The sequence below is a fragment of the Marmota flaviventris genome, chromosome 8 (assembly GCF_047511675.1).
Source record: "Marmota flaviventris isolate mMarFla1 chromosome 8, mMarFla1.hap1, whole genome shotgun sequence".
Lineage (NCBI taxonomy): Eukaryota > Metazoa > Chordata > Mammalia > Rodentia > Sciuridae > Marmota > Marmota flaviventris.
The window spans coordinates 44,166,086-44,181,280 of record NC_092505.1 but is presented as its reverse complement, the minus strand read 5'-3'; the positions used below and the strand labels follow the sequence as shown (position 1 = coordinate 44,181,280).

The 15,195-nt window shown below is 39.7% G+C and overlaps 1 long non-coding RNA gene across 8 annotated transcripts in view; it reads right to left on the bottom strand.

The window, feature by feature from the left end:
* LOC139706707 (uncharacterized) overlaps nucleotides 1-15,195 on the bottom strand; it is a 204,775-nt gene that overhangs the window by 170,519 nt on the left and 19,061 nt on the right. The window contains exon 2 of one of the 8 annotated variants that reach the window (XR_011708330.1): nucleotides 5,967-6,206. The exons of the other annotated variants lie outside the window; for them this stretch is intronic. This is a non-coding gene — a long non-coding RNA (uncharacterized lncRNA). The remainder of the gene's footprint in view (nucleotides 1-5,966; nucleotides 6,207-15,195) is intronic. 8 annotated transcript variants of the gene reach the window in all.

Sequence of the window (15,195 nt, the reverse complement as noted above, 5' to 3'; positions counted from 1 at the left end):
TGTCAGAAATGTACAAAGTAAGAACTCTGGGAACTGGGCCCAAGGCCTCAGTAAATTTCAAATCCGTGCTCAACCACTCTGCACTGGTGAGCTTAAGCAAGCCACTTAACTTCCCCAGACCACAATCTTCTGTTCTGCAAAACATGAGTCACAAACAATTCCTGCTTAACCACCTCGTGGCATAAAAATGTGTGAGAGTTTTTCAAAGCATAGAAGACCCCATGCAAATTGCTCAATAAGTAACTAAAAGCCATTATCCAGGTCCTTAGACTGATTCCTGAAAGGATTAGTGGTCTTGTCTGGCAGACAGTCTCACCTGTGTCTTCTCATCACCAAGAGAATGAAACCAGAGAAGAGAGAAATCCAGTTTTATGACATCCAATTTTAGAAGATATTCTTGGGGATTTCTTCACTAATCCAACCACATGTCAACTGAAACCTACTATGGTCAAGATATTGAACCTCTGATTCTGAGGGGGAGAACTAGGCCTGAATGTTATCCAGGTCTTGTTCTCAAAGTGCCCGTAAAAGAGTGGGAAAGACCCATCACCACCACACACTGAACCCTAATATGACAGAGAGGGGGGATAGGAAAAAGAAAGGGCAAGAACCTAGAATGTGGTCAATTCACATGGCCTTCGACAGTCATTTCAAATGTCTGCCTAAGTCAAGACAGGATACTACTTAATTCAGGGACTTTGCCATACGACAATGAGTTCCTTCTTCCGTTTTTTTCCCCTGAATCTCCTCTTCTTCTACCTCCTCCTCTTTTATCTCCTCTTGCTTTTTCTCTATTTTCTCTCTGCTTTGATGAGAGTTCTGCTGTCTATCACTGAGATATTTTCACCATTAAAGGAAGAGCACAATCGGGAATCTTATGATCCAACACATTTTCTTATTGAATTACAAGATGATCAAGAGTTACTGGTAGAGCCAACTCTTGCCTGATTTAGATGACATTTTAATCCAGTTTATTGTGCGACAAAGGATGTAGGATGGAATCGAGGGAAGAATGATATTTATTTCCTAAGGTATGAATATAACTGAGGAAAAATAGTTGTTTAGTTACAAAATATAAAGTACTAAGTATTTCAAATTAATTATCATTTATAAACCAAAATAGACATACCCACAATTCCAAGGCAAAGAAAAGCTTGGTTCCCTGGAACTTTCAATGCACTCTCAAGACTGAAAGGAAACTAGAGATCAGATTCCCTGATATCACTTCTTTTCAGATGATAAACTGAGGTCTGGAGAGGAGAGAGATATGACATCATGTCGTGTTAATGATAATAAACAACAAAAAATCCAGAACTCAGATCTCCTATTCTCATTTTATTCTTTTCCACACTCCATGGGCTAGTCCCCAGGTCAAATGGTCCAGGCAGCCACAGACTCATATTATTTCTTCAAGCCCTCCTTTCTCTTTATCTTGTTGTTGTTTTTTTTCCCCTCTTCGGGCATTCACCCTCCCCCAACACACACACCACCTTTCTGAGTCACAGTTGGCTGTGACAGCCAAGTCTCCCTAGCCTCAGGGTCATCAAAGCCAAAGCCAGACCTGTATACAGCCCAGTACACCCAAGTGCCCAATGCTCTATATTCCTGCCCTCACAGGAAGTTCTGTCTCTTTTAATCTTTACAAAAATCAGTGAGGTGTTAACTGTTTTATGTTAAAGACTGGTCATCTTAAGCTCAGAGGACTGTGTTATTTGCCCCCAGGTCACTGAGTTAGAAAGCAGTAAGGCCAAGATTTAAACCAGATCAGTCTAGTATTAGAACAGGTAATTGCCTTATTGCCCTTATAGCATAGCCCCAACCTTGGGAAAGGATCCTGGTGGTTTAAATTAATCCCAAGGAGTCATTGACTCCTGGCTCTTCTACTGGGGGAGATGCACAGTGATCCTGAACATTTCTATAACCTTAACCACATTCTATATGGTGAGAACTAAGGCAAGGTCACTACACTCTCCCTCAGATAAGATAAGTGATGAAGCCTCCCTAAGAGAGTTGTGAAAATTTAACAGAGTTGTGAAAATTAAGGATTAGTACAGATAAGGTTTGAGCGTAAGCCAGGTTATCCATGAAGGAGTGTATAAAGGATTCAAGAAACAAGTGGTGTTTTCCTTAATCCAAATGTTAATCAACGATAGTTGACATTATTTTGTTGCATGCTGTTTGAAATGCTTTGATTAAATGTGTAGTCTATATATAATAAATGCTGACTAATAAAATTGAATTTTTATACCTGACCTCTTACCAAAAAAAAAAAAAAAAAAAGTTGATTTCCAGCTTATAATGTCATCACACCATTCCTTTTAACCTAGAAAAAAAAAAATAACTGTTGCCATCTTCACAAACATTTATTGAGCACATGAGGGACTGGGATGAGTATTCTATTACCAGGTATCTTATTTGATTTTCTAAGGGATAGGCACTATTGTTATCTCCATTTCATAGAGGCAGAAACTCAAGCCCAAGGTATCTGAGTACCTTCACTAAAGCCATATGACTGTGAAGTTTAAAAATCAGTTTTTAGAAGTATATATGATATATTTGATATTGCCTTATACCATCAATTTTCAAAAGTTCTTGAGGGCCTTGCAATCAAGATATTCAACTGAAGCCAGGCACGGTGGCACGGACCTGTAAGCCCAGCAGCCCGAGAGGCTGAGACAGAAGAATCACAAGTTCAAATCCAGCCTCAGCAACAGCGAGATGCTAAGCAACTTAGTGACACCCTGACTCTAAATAAAATACAAAACAGGGCTGGGGATGTGGCTCAGTGGTCTAGTGCCCCTGAGTTCAATCCCCAGTACCAAAAAAGAAAGAAAGAAAGAAAAGATACTCAATTGTTTTTATTTAGATATTGTGCTGCTGTTACTAAAGTACATGAGAAGAACAAATTAGAGGACAGAAGGTTTGTTTGGGGTTCCAGTCCATAGAAGGCCTACTCCATTGCTTTGGGCCCAAGATGAGAGCATCATAGGGGTAAGGGCCAGCAGAGGAAAGCTGCTCCCCTCATGTCAGGGTCAAGAAGGGGAGAGGGAGGGGAGAGAAAGGAGTCGCAGGGAAGATGCACCCTACCAGGGCATGTTCCCAGTGACCCCTTTGTCCAGCCATGCCCCACCTTCTACCTTTACCACCCAGTCAGTCCATTCAAACTAGGATGGATTAATGAGGTCATAGCTCTAACAATCCAGTCACTTTACCTCTGAACATTACTACGTTAACACAGGAGTTTGGGGGGACACCTCATATCCAGCATAAAAGAACAGAGGCAAAATGTTAAAAGTTAACTAAGGAGCTTGAACTTGTGTGTGTGTGTGTGTGTGTGTGTGTGTGTGTGTGTGTAAGGGGATGGAGAGCAAATAGGAATGTATAAGCAAATCTAAACTAAAGAACACCCCTGGAATGGATGACAAAGGTAGCTCTGTCCTTCATCAAGACACACTTGCATGATTACTAATTGAATTATTTTACGAAAATGACTGATCACTTATTGTGTTCAAGGATATATGTTCCAGAGTTGGGCCATACAGAACACATAGTTGCGTAGCCTTTCTCTTAGACCTCACAAGCTGGTTAAATTGTTAGATTAAATATACTTAAATTATTCTGTGTAAATAATTTACACTTAAGTAAATTGCCTCTGGGGTGTGCTCAAAAGTTGTTTCTTATCCAAACTGCCCTTTTATGTAACTACTTAAGGAAAGGAATAAAGAAGAACATGCAATTGGGGGAAATATGAGAATAGGATTTGGAGCAGAAGATGAATTACTGAAAGTGATCAGAACTTTGGGACACAGGATACTTTTCTCTTCAGTGAAACTTTGAGCTCTTCACAAAAACAAATCCAATGTCCTAAAAGCTAAATAAAGCAAACTGGGCCTCGGATTCCCCAAGGTTCAGATTAAGAGCCCAACTCTTCCGTGGAGGACAGGAGGAATGAGAGACTGGATTCCCATTATAAATAACCCCAGAGTTTAGTCAATAACAATTTCTTTTGAAGCCCTTTAAGAAACCTGGGATAAATCCAGAAGAAAGGTACTCAATAGGCCAAGCCAGGAGAGTAAGAAAATATCTACAGCTGATTTCATTTTTCATAGCACCTAACTGCTGCAAAGGTGAGTGACCAGGGGTGACAGAAGCAACCCCAAGCTGGAGGGCCCTTTTATAAAAAGTCTCTGCTCTGGCACTCGGGTTATATGGCTTTAACATCCCTCTTGTAGCATGCTTGCATCCCCTGAACCCCAGAAAACAGAAAGACTCTTAGGATCAGAAACCATAAAAGTCTCATCCCAACCAAGTAATACCAGTGACCACAGATGAGTCATCTAACCTCACCATGTGAATTTAAAATGGATTTTATCTCCAGCAGGTCATCTTCTTACTTAGTCACTCAAGTGATAGGTGTCAATGCATATTGGGAGGTGATCAACTTTCCAAAGCATGAAAGAATAAGTCACTTAAAAATTTAAAAGTTGAGTGCTCATTCAGATGTCCTCAGACTTCCACAGTTGAAAATAAAAATGAAGCTAGTGAATGAAGCACATAATCTACAGAAGCACCCCTGGTCCACATAGAATGGTACCAAAACTCTCTGCCTAGATTTCAAAGTATTCCCCAAGATATAGTCAACCCCTTTCCCTAGAATTGTCTCAGTCTATCCCTTTATGTATCTTGTTTATCTGTCACATTAATTGTCCAGTGATTCAGGAGTTTAGAATATGGTATTTATATCTGAGCTATTTCCACTTCCTGAAATCCCCCTCCCCTGAGTGGCTGTATGTCCAAACCTGCTCAAGTATAACCTCCTCAGAAAAGGAGGCTTCCCTGATTTCCCCTAGTGCAGGCCAGCTCTATCTTAATTGGAGCCCCCTGGCATTTTTATTTGTATCTCATGTTCTACAGTTTTTTTTTTCTGGTGCTGGGTATCGAACCCAGGGCCTCCCCATGTTAAGCAAATGCTCCCTCACTGAGCTACACCCCTATCTCCTGTACCTCATATTTTAACAATTGATCTTCTCATAAGTTTACTGTTTAAGAGCAAGATGATATCTGATTTCTCTTTGTTTCACTTACCAAGCAATGGATAACACTTAATCAGCTAATGAATAACATTTAATGAGCCCTTTACACGTGCAATCTCCTCTCCTTTAATCCTCACAGCTAACTCAGCATATGGATGCTGGTATTTCTCTCATTTAGCAGATGAGGAAACAGGGGCTCAGAGAAATCAAGAAAGTTGCTGAAGTTCATAGCTATAAAGTGGTGAAGTCAAATTGGGATTTCCAGTCAAAATCCTTGATTCTTAAAATCCTTGCCTCCACTTACTACATGCATTCAGCATAGGTATTGCTCAATAAATATTTATTAATTGAATGAATGAACAAATGGATGAATGAAGAAAGTGTGAGTCTTCAAGTATGAATGTTCATGCTTCATTCATAGAACCTCATGTCCCCTTCCAGTGGATATTTGCTGAGTTAATGACTGAAGGAATTGGTATTAGAGCAGATGTCTGGGAAACTGCTGAGTCCAGACGCCCTCAAAGGCGAGTCATTCACTCACTCTTGCAATTCTTATTAAGAGTTTGCTATGTCCCCGACAGATGACATAGGAATAAAAAACAAATCAGACACGAATCCTGTTCTTTGGGAATCTTACATTTTTGGTAAGCTGAAAATTGACCAGACTTTTTTTTCAAGTCTAGGAAGGAGTAGTTGTTGTTGGCAGAGGAAAGTTTATTCAAACTCAGGGAACGACCAACAGAACAATCAGAAGTGACCAGTAAGGAAGCCAGATTCTGAGCATGAATAAGCTTCCCCTTAGAGAGGAAATGGTGCTGAAGATCACGAAGAATAGCTAGATGATTCACCCATCAAAATAGGAAGCTCTGTCTGGTAAAGAAGATGATGGTAGTGAGGTGGCAGAAACCACAAATATCCTGCTCAAACACTTACCAAGAGTGGACATCACTCTTCCTCTGAGGCTACTGTCTGTGGAGGAGTGATCTATCTGCTGGCCAGGACTGATGAGAGGCAGTGGAACATTGTGTTAGGATTCCCCAGGCCCTGGAGTCTCTGCCTCCCTCCGGAACAAAGGCTTCCTCATGTAGCAGCTGTGCAAACTTAGGCATTCCTCAAAGTAGAGACAATACCAGTTCCTCTTCCACTCAGTTGTGAAAACCGAGGAGTCAATACCTGTAAAGTTCATAGAAGGTGCTTGGCTCATAGTAAACACTCATTAAAATTAACTTTTATTGTGCTTCTATCTGAATCTAATTGTTTCTGTAGCTGAACCAAAGTATCCCAGTGAATTTTAGAAGGAAGCTAAATTCTGAAGAGGATGCTAAAGTGATCATGAAATAAAGGTATAAATCATGTGTCTTATAACAACTTTATTGACAAGATGACAGTTCTCCATCGGTTCAGAGACTGGCTTCTCTGAACTGTCATATGTAATTGTCCTCTGCAGCAGGATGCCAGTGGACCATTATGTTCTATATTTATGAACTTTCACCCCAGACTTAGAGGGTAGCAATAGACTTATTCTGCTACCTCACACAGTCCAATTTTCTTTTACTTACCAGACATCTTTGGAACTATCAGAACCCATGATCTATTTTCAATATATAAAACATTAATCTAACCTCAAAAGCAGATATTTCTTTATCAAGGCAAATACTCATTAATCCATGTTTAAAACAGATTTAAAACATCAATGTGTATATTTAAAGTGTATGCATTAAAAAAACTAATTTGTATGTGAATATTTCTAGGCAAATGCTAGACCTAGCTCTGTTGCAAAAAAAAAAAAAAAAAAAAAAAAAAAGTTCTGATTTTAAATTCTGCAGGTTGTCTTCTAATACAAACATGTTTTAGTACAAACAGTTTTCAAAGTTGTGACTGGTGAATAAATATTTTCATAATATTATTATTTATATTTATTTATTTATGGTTACATATAATACATTCCATCTCACCACCAGATGCTAGGGTCTTAGTTTCCCTTATTTTCTATGAGATGCATTAAATATGAAAAATACTAATTAAATTAAATATAGGAATTACTTGAATATTAAATATAGGAGTTGCTTTCTAAATTGATGAGGTAATCAAATTAATAATCAAGAAATTTTTAAAAAATTTCAAGTCTATTCCATTTCAGCAACAGTCATGTAAAATGTTTGGGGATTGTTGGTGAATAGGGTATAGAGTGGATTGACAGAGTATAGAGAAAGTGAAGTAGCATATTAGTAGAGGGCTTGCCTAGCATGCCCTAGGTTCAATCTCCAGTACCAGGGAGTAGGGTCAGATGGTGGTGAAGTTAAAAAGGTTGTGTGGTAAAAACAGCAACAAGTTTTAGAGCCAGAAAGACTGAACTCCAAATCTTAGCTCTGCCACATTGGCTGTTTGTCTTCTGAGACTGAGCTCATTCACCTGAAAAACAGTCATAACAACACCAACCTTACAGAGTCATTGAAAAGATAAGAGCTAATAAAAAATGGGAATTGTCTAGAACAAAGTAAATGTTCAGTAACTAGCAGTTCTTATAATGGAAATAATTTTGATAATATTTGTATGCAGATAATATTAGACAATGTGTGTGTGTTATTTGTAGTGTATTAATGTTTTAAAAGGCATTTAGCAATCTATACTTCATAAGGGTGTCACCTGGAGAATCAAGAGAGACTGGCTCATTTCTCTAGTCTATAAAATTGCTATAGTTTCTGCTCTAAAGCACATTAGCAAGACCATAACACCCTGCACACAGTCAACATCTTATCCTTGATAATTAAAGATTAGAGCACTGCTGTAGAAGTTGGGAGACAAATTTTAGTTCTGGCTTCATCTCAAAAGGACTCTGTGACCTTGAATCAACTGCCTCCCTTTTCTGAGCCTCAGTTTCCTACTTTTAAGATGAGGAAATCAGATACCACTTCTGAGAAACTCCCCATTCTAAAACTGTGCTAGAAATGTAATTCTATGATTTTCTGACTTAGACTCAGGTTCATGACAACAGAGAAGAAGAAACTCACTACACATGACTGAAGTGCTGGGAGATGTTGGCTGCCCATTTTATGTCCAAAAAGACGTGATATTGGCCTGATTTTCCCATGATCCTTTAAAGATGAAAATTAAAGCAAGTTAGATCTAGCTCCTTTCTCTATGACCAAAGAAGTCTTTTCACACCATCCTTTATCATCAGTACCTACACCTGTCATTTGTAAATATTCCTGGCAGTTTACTGTATGACTAAAGATTTGCATATGGGTTGGGATTATAGTTATGGATCCTATTTGCATCCACTGAAGTCACCAACCCCACAGAGCCCCACTTGTTATTGATAAATACCATCTTGTGATGAATCCTTACCTACAATTGGTCCAGTAAAAAAAAAAAAAAAAAAAAAAAAGTCCAAATTTAAACTGTCCAATTTCAAAATATGGCCAAACATGGAATGGCCCACATTGGGAGGTAGAAATTTCTCTGCTTTAGCAATATCTAAAAAAATTGAATGGATACTTCAGTAGGGGTGTTATGTTGGAAATTCAAATATGGAATAAACTACTTCCTTCTGAACCCAACGATTTTATGGTTCTCTGGTTCTACTCTTACCAGGCCAACACTAGGAGTGTTTTATATTTAGATTTTCAATATTTGGGTTTTATATTTTGAATTTTTTTTTTAAAAAGTTGTTCAACTTTTTGAAGAGAGAGAAAACAACTCTGAATAAGGTCTGAGTCTTTTAGTTCTAATGACACAAATATTCCAGGATTCTGAGCCATGAGGTTCCAGATAATGCAATTTGATGACATATAGATGGCAACATTGTGGAACAAAAAGTTTAGTAGAGGCAACTGACATGCCCAAACCTGGGCTTGGCACACAGGAGAGGGCAGGATCACCTTACAGGTATTTTCTGTGGTACCTGACAATTATCTGCATGCTCCCTTCTCACTGGATCCTCTGAGAATCCCTGCATCCTCCTTGGTTTGTGCCCAGTGCAATGGCTGGGCACAAACAATGCAGCTCACTGGATTGTTCTATAGTGTAATCAAGTCCTCTTGGCATGTTGCTTGGCCCAACTCAGAAGTATAAAGGTTACACTTCCTTAAAATGCAGTATTTCCCATCAGAACCTGCATCAATCCACTGATTAGTATTATTATGCCTGCACTGCTCAAGATTCAACACTGGGTAATGATCTCTGGCTTTGTCTTATACAAGAATGGTCTTTCTTTGGTCCAGCTGGAAATCAATGACTTGAGAGGAGATGTGCAGGTGTGTGTAAGAGGCAACTGGGAGAACATCGTGTCAAATTGCCATAGCCATACAAAAGGCAGTATTTGCAGCATCTTTCTGTATCTGGTAAGGCTGTTGGTTCTTGGTTGGACTATGGGTGTGGAGAATGACTCAGGAATTAAAGAATGGCATGGTAAAGGGGCTACCGAAGAGGTTCCCTTCCCTAACTCTATGTCCCCTTTGTTTTCCTGATTCCTACCACTTAGCCTGGATTTGTGTTGATTTGCTGGTCAGATGAAGGAGTAGCACAGTACAACACTGGTGGGCAGGCAAATGAATCTGTATATATCCAGAAGGGTTCAGAATCTTTACAGTTCTTTCCTGGATTTAGGCTGAACCCAGCATAGGGACAAGAGGCCCATCCCTAGAAGGATTGTACCTGAAAGGCCAGGTCTATGCTTGTTAATGCAGGGCAGGGTGCTCTAGTGTTTTCTCAGGAACCACAAACGGGTGGTAACCTTCATAGTCAGAGAGCCGGGCTCATGTTTCTGCTCCTGCCTGCTCCTGTCTGAGTTTGCCGTGACTTTCTCTGTTTAAAGAAACTATCTGACTGTGAACTAAAGTAAGTCTTATTAGCCATCATCCTTCCAAAGAATACAACTCTCTTTCTACCCTCTTGTATCTTTCTTTTGGTTGCTTAGGCTGTGATATATGATCAAGTAGGGGACTTGAATGATCACCAGAGAAGCCCAAACATAGGGTCTTTAGATCAGTTGATGAAAAAAGAGAAGTGATACTGACCATTGGTGGAGTGGTGACATCAAAGAGGATCCTGCGCTCTGCTCCCTACAGTGTGGCTGGGACTTTCTACTCCAAGAGGAGGATTCAATAACAGAGCTTTCCAGGAAAAATGGCTTTTATTTAGTTAGTTAGTTCCTCACACCTTTATCACCCAGGCCATTCAAACTATAAGCACTGAATACCTGGAGACTAATTTCATTCTGGGAAGAAGCCTAATGTCATTGAGAATTAATATTAGAATTATAATCACTAAAATAATGACACTGAGGTTATATTCACTCTATGGACTGCCAAATAATACAATTGGATTTGAAAACAAGAATGAATATTGCCCCAGTATTTCATGGAGAAAATCAGAGCCAGAAAGCAAAAGGCCTTGCACAGGGTCATATAACTGACAGATGACAGCATCAAAATATAGTCTTCCTTTTTCTGACTTAGCATGTTTTTCTATATTTTGTTGCCTCTTCCAATGCAATAATCTTTTAGAAGTCTTAAAAGATTCTAGATTTGGACCACAGAGCGACTAAAAGGCCTAAGAAAAAAATAGGGTGTTGTCAAGGTCACATTTTCATCCTCCTGCTGACTGCTTTGAAAATTCACTGGCCCACAATTATTGGAACTAATGCCCATAATAAAATCCTGTATATCAAAACCATACACTTTTTGATATTTCTTGGCTCGTTACTTGTCTTAGCTGAGTGGCCAGCTATGTGTAAGCTTGACTGGTAAGAAGGTTTTCTGGAAGCAATGACCAGTTCTGAGATTTCTGTTGAGATCCAGGGAGCAACTTTAGACAAGCACCTGTCTGTTACCAGTGAGAGTCACAAGAGATAGTACGTTCATCCAACCTGCCCAGTCACCTGACACACTCTACAGTTTGAATGCTAGACTATTAGAAGAGTAGACCTGAATTGCCTCTGGAATCCTGGGAAGAGAAATGATGGTTGGTGATCAGAATGCTGCTGTGGGCACTCCAGGGTCTTGAAGAAAACAAATCAATGTAGAGTGTCTGCCTATGAGAGAAGCTTCCCAGTTCCTGCCAAATAAAACTGAGATAAGTGGCCGCCTCTCCCCTTTCCTCCTCTCTTGATCATTATTTGAATCATTAAAATCAGCCATGAGTGTGAACTTAGAGAGAGAAGGTGTGGTGTGGGTACACTCTGATGGGAGTGCCAAGTCCCAAGTTCTGTCCAGGTTCTTTGTGGTCTTGGTAGGTGACCTGCCTTTGTGGACATCTGAATCCCCACTTAACAAATGAGGAGTTGGATAACAGGGCCTTTGACATTTCTGGGCCTGATATTCTCCAATTTCATCAGCCTTATCTCTTCCCCATAATTAACTTTAAAATTGTAATGCCTTCAATACATTATCTTGAGTTTTTTTAAAGTAAAGAAGTAGGGGTCCGGGGCTGAAGCTCAGTGGTAGAGTGCCTGCCTCGCACATGTGAGGCACTAGGTTCGATCCTCAGCACCACATTAAAAATAATAATAATAATAATAATAATAATAATATCATGTCCATCTACAACTAAAAATAAAATATTTTTTTAAAAAGGAGTATTAGGAATAAAGTATGAAATAAAGAAACAATAAATATTAACAAATAATTTCTTTTTTAAAGACCTGTGCAAAATTAAAAAGTAAATGAAAATAAAAATAAAACCTCTCACTATCTCATCTTTCAGAGATGTCCATTAGGAACATTTTGGTGAGTAAATGAAAATAAAAATAAAACCTCTCACTATCTCATCTTTCAGAGATGTCCATTAGGAACATTTTGGTGAGTTTCATTCTGTTGTTTTGTGTTTATGTGTGTGTGTGTGTGTGTGTGTGTGTGTACGTATGTGCACACACACACACACACACATATATATATATGCACGCATATGTATATGTTTATTAATAGTCTTTGTTGGTATTTCAAAGGATTTGGGGGACTTACTATATACCTTTGACTTTATATCAGTTGTCTAAGATTTAATTCCTGTAAGTCCCTAATTCCGTATCACTTCTGGTCCTGCTTTCCTAATAGAGCTTCTGATATAGAGCATTGCTGAATATCTTAGACCTATCAGGCCTGAGTTTTGGTATTGGCCTCTTCACTTTTCCTCCAGGAAAGGATTTTGAAACATTGGACAGTGTTTTTCAAAATAGCTCCAGGGTTTTAAAAACAAAAACAAAAAAACTTCATCCCTTTACTATAATATTTAACATTTATTGAACATGTACTATACATGACAGACATCATGCTAAGTGATTTACATGTTTAATATTATTTAATCCTAACTTCCTGAGGGTACATATATCCTTGTTCCCATTTGTAGATGAGGAACCTAGGGTTTAGGGAAATTACTTGAGCCAAAGTCACTAGGTAATAAATAGCAAAATCTTGACTCAAACACAGGCAGTTTGGTTCCAGAGTCCACACTCTGGACTCAAAGTTAAATCGCTCACTAACATGCCAGGCTAAAGAGGCCTATGTTGTTGGCTGGAGGGCAGGGTCCTGGGGTGATGGCTTATACTGTGGAAGTATGTGAGCTTACGAGTACCACTGAGGACTCACAGGAGATGTGCAGTTGTTTTAAAGTCAAATGGGCCTGAGCTCCCGTGCTAGCCATGTGACCCTGGACATGCCATTTTCCTGTCTGAGGACCAAAGCTCTCATCTGAAAGGTGAGGAAATAATCCTATGATGAGGACTATGGTGAGGAACAGGAATGGCAAGAGTGGAAGCATCTGGCATGTTTCCAGGCATGTGGCAAATGCTCATACATTACTTGGTTCTGAATCCGAGCAGAAAATTTCCAAGTTGAGATCTGTTTTTTAGCCTTGAATGAAAGACACTTGATATTGTGATTGAAAATGAGCTACTTTGGCCTTTGGAGGCCGAGGCCCTCATCTTTTCCAGGAGGTGCTTGAACTAGACAATCTCTACCAGCCTGTCTAGAATTCTAGGTCTTCAGATGATCTTAAGAGGAAGAAACATGGCGGTTGGTATCTTTCTTCTGAGGTCCATCTGAAAGAAGGCTGAGTCTTCAGAAAACAGTGTGTTCCTCCCTTGGCCCTTCTACCTTGTGGAGATCTCGACAAGATCTAAGACTTGGAACTTTCCAAAGTGATTAAGGTCTGACAAAAGTCCCAAATATTTATTGGAAGGGGTGAGGTTGTGTCTTTGCCTCCCAGGACACTGTTGCTTTTGTTAGCCCTTCTAGGAAAGGAGGGGTCACAGCTTTATGGGTTTCCCAATGATAAAGAAAAACAACTCCTTTGCTTCACTCCAAAGAACACAGTGGGAAAGTGATAAACCAGGATGATTTCTTGGGTCCCTTACCCTCTATCATTTTATGATTCAGCTGTAAGATGACAAGTTAATTAGGTTTAAGTGAAGGGCTCCTAGAAACTGAGCACTGTGGAGAGCAGAGAAGGGGCACAGCTCCCACTCTAAAGATACTTGCCTCTTGTCTGCTTCTGTCACAGGAATGTAAACCACTATTGATGAGGGATTGCAAGTTTCCACAGGATTTCCCAGAAGGCATAATGGAGGGTTTCTCCTATTCTCATGGCCACTCCTCATTCCTTTTGACTAGTGTTTCCTCCTCTCCCAAACCTCTAGCAAGGAGAGTCCTTGGGCTCAGTCACTGGGCCTTTTCTTGTTCTGGGTTCACTCTCTTAGGGATCTTACTCAGTGTTACAGTTTTAATAAAATGTTATGTCCAACTCCTAAATTTATATCTGCAACTTAGACTTCTCTTATGAAATATGTACATTCAAATCGGAGTTCCTGATATGCCCCTTACTCTTTCAAATCCACTGCACGTGAAGCCTTTCCTTTCTTAGTAAATAGTACTTACTACATTTGTTACTGTTTGCTCAGGCCCAAGAACTTGGAGCTGTACTGGACTCCTGTTTCTTTATGACTTGTGTCCAACCTACCAGTAATAATTTTAGCTTCCTCCTTGTAAATCTACACAGAAGTTGAGCAGCCCGCATTATTTCCTAATCCAAGTCACCATCATCTCTTTCCAGGATTATTATAATAGCTTCCTCAATGGTCTCTGTGTTTCTACCTTGCTCATCTCAATGCAACAGCCCAAAGGATTCTGCCAAAACAAAATTTAGATACTGGACCAACCCTCAGTGGCAAAATAATAGAAAGTTCTTCCTGTGCCCTATAGAGTACATAAAATGAGGTCCTCTCTGTCCTCACTTCCCTTACTCTGCTCCCCTCACTGGTCCAGCCATGGCAGCCTCCTTCCTCCTCCTCAAACATGCCAGGCATGCTCTGGCTCGGGGCCTGGGCACTTGCAGTTCCCTCTGCCTAATGCTCTTACCACAGATGTCCAAATAGTTCTCTTCTCCACCTCTTTTCTGTCTTAAATCAAATGTCATCTGCTCAGTGAGCACTTTCTTAACCATTCTATATCGAATTCCTTCTTTTCCCTCACATATACCTTATCCTTCTTTCTTGTTTTTTTTTTCCTTTTTCAGCATTTATTACCATCAAGAATATCATGTATATGGAGTTTATTACTATTTGTTTATTTATTTATTATGTATTACTATTTCTCTTTGCTTGGGGGAAACTCCACAAGAGCAATGGAGCACAATATCAGTCATTTAGTAAATATTAATTGCAGAAATGGGTCAAGTGGTTGGCCAGAAGCCTCATGGAGAAGCCTGGATTTGAGCTATGCTCTGAGCCTCAGAGAGGATCTGGACAAACTGAGAGGCTAAAACGGGAATGCTCAGGAGAAAGAGTCACTGACCCAGAGGCCAAGGTGGGGCCCAGTGGAGAGGGTAGTGCTAGATGCACTGACCTGTTCTCCATCAGCATTTACCTTCCTAATTTTATTTTGACCAGAATACAATTGTCTGTCATCCAGTATGTGACAAAAATCCCAAAGCTGTTGATAGAACAAGAAGCTGAGGGCTGGAACTCAGATTGATACACCTGAATGTGGAATTGTGACCCGGATAAGCCACTTAACCTCTCTAACCCTCACTTGCTTATCTGTCAAGGAAGGATAACAACACTGGCTTGTGATCCTCATGGGGCTGCTGTAAGAATCAAGTGAGGTAACAAATGGAAAGTGCTTCACTTTCTAAGAGTGGGATGATTGTAGTGCAGATTAGTAAATTGCAG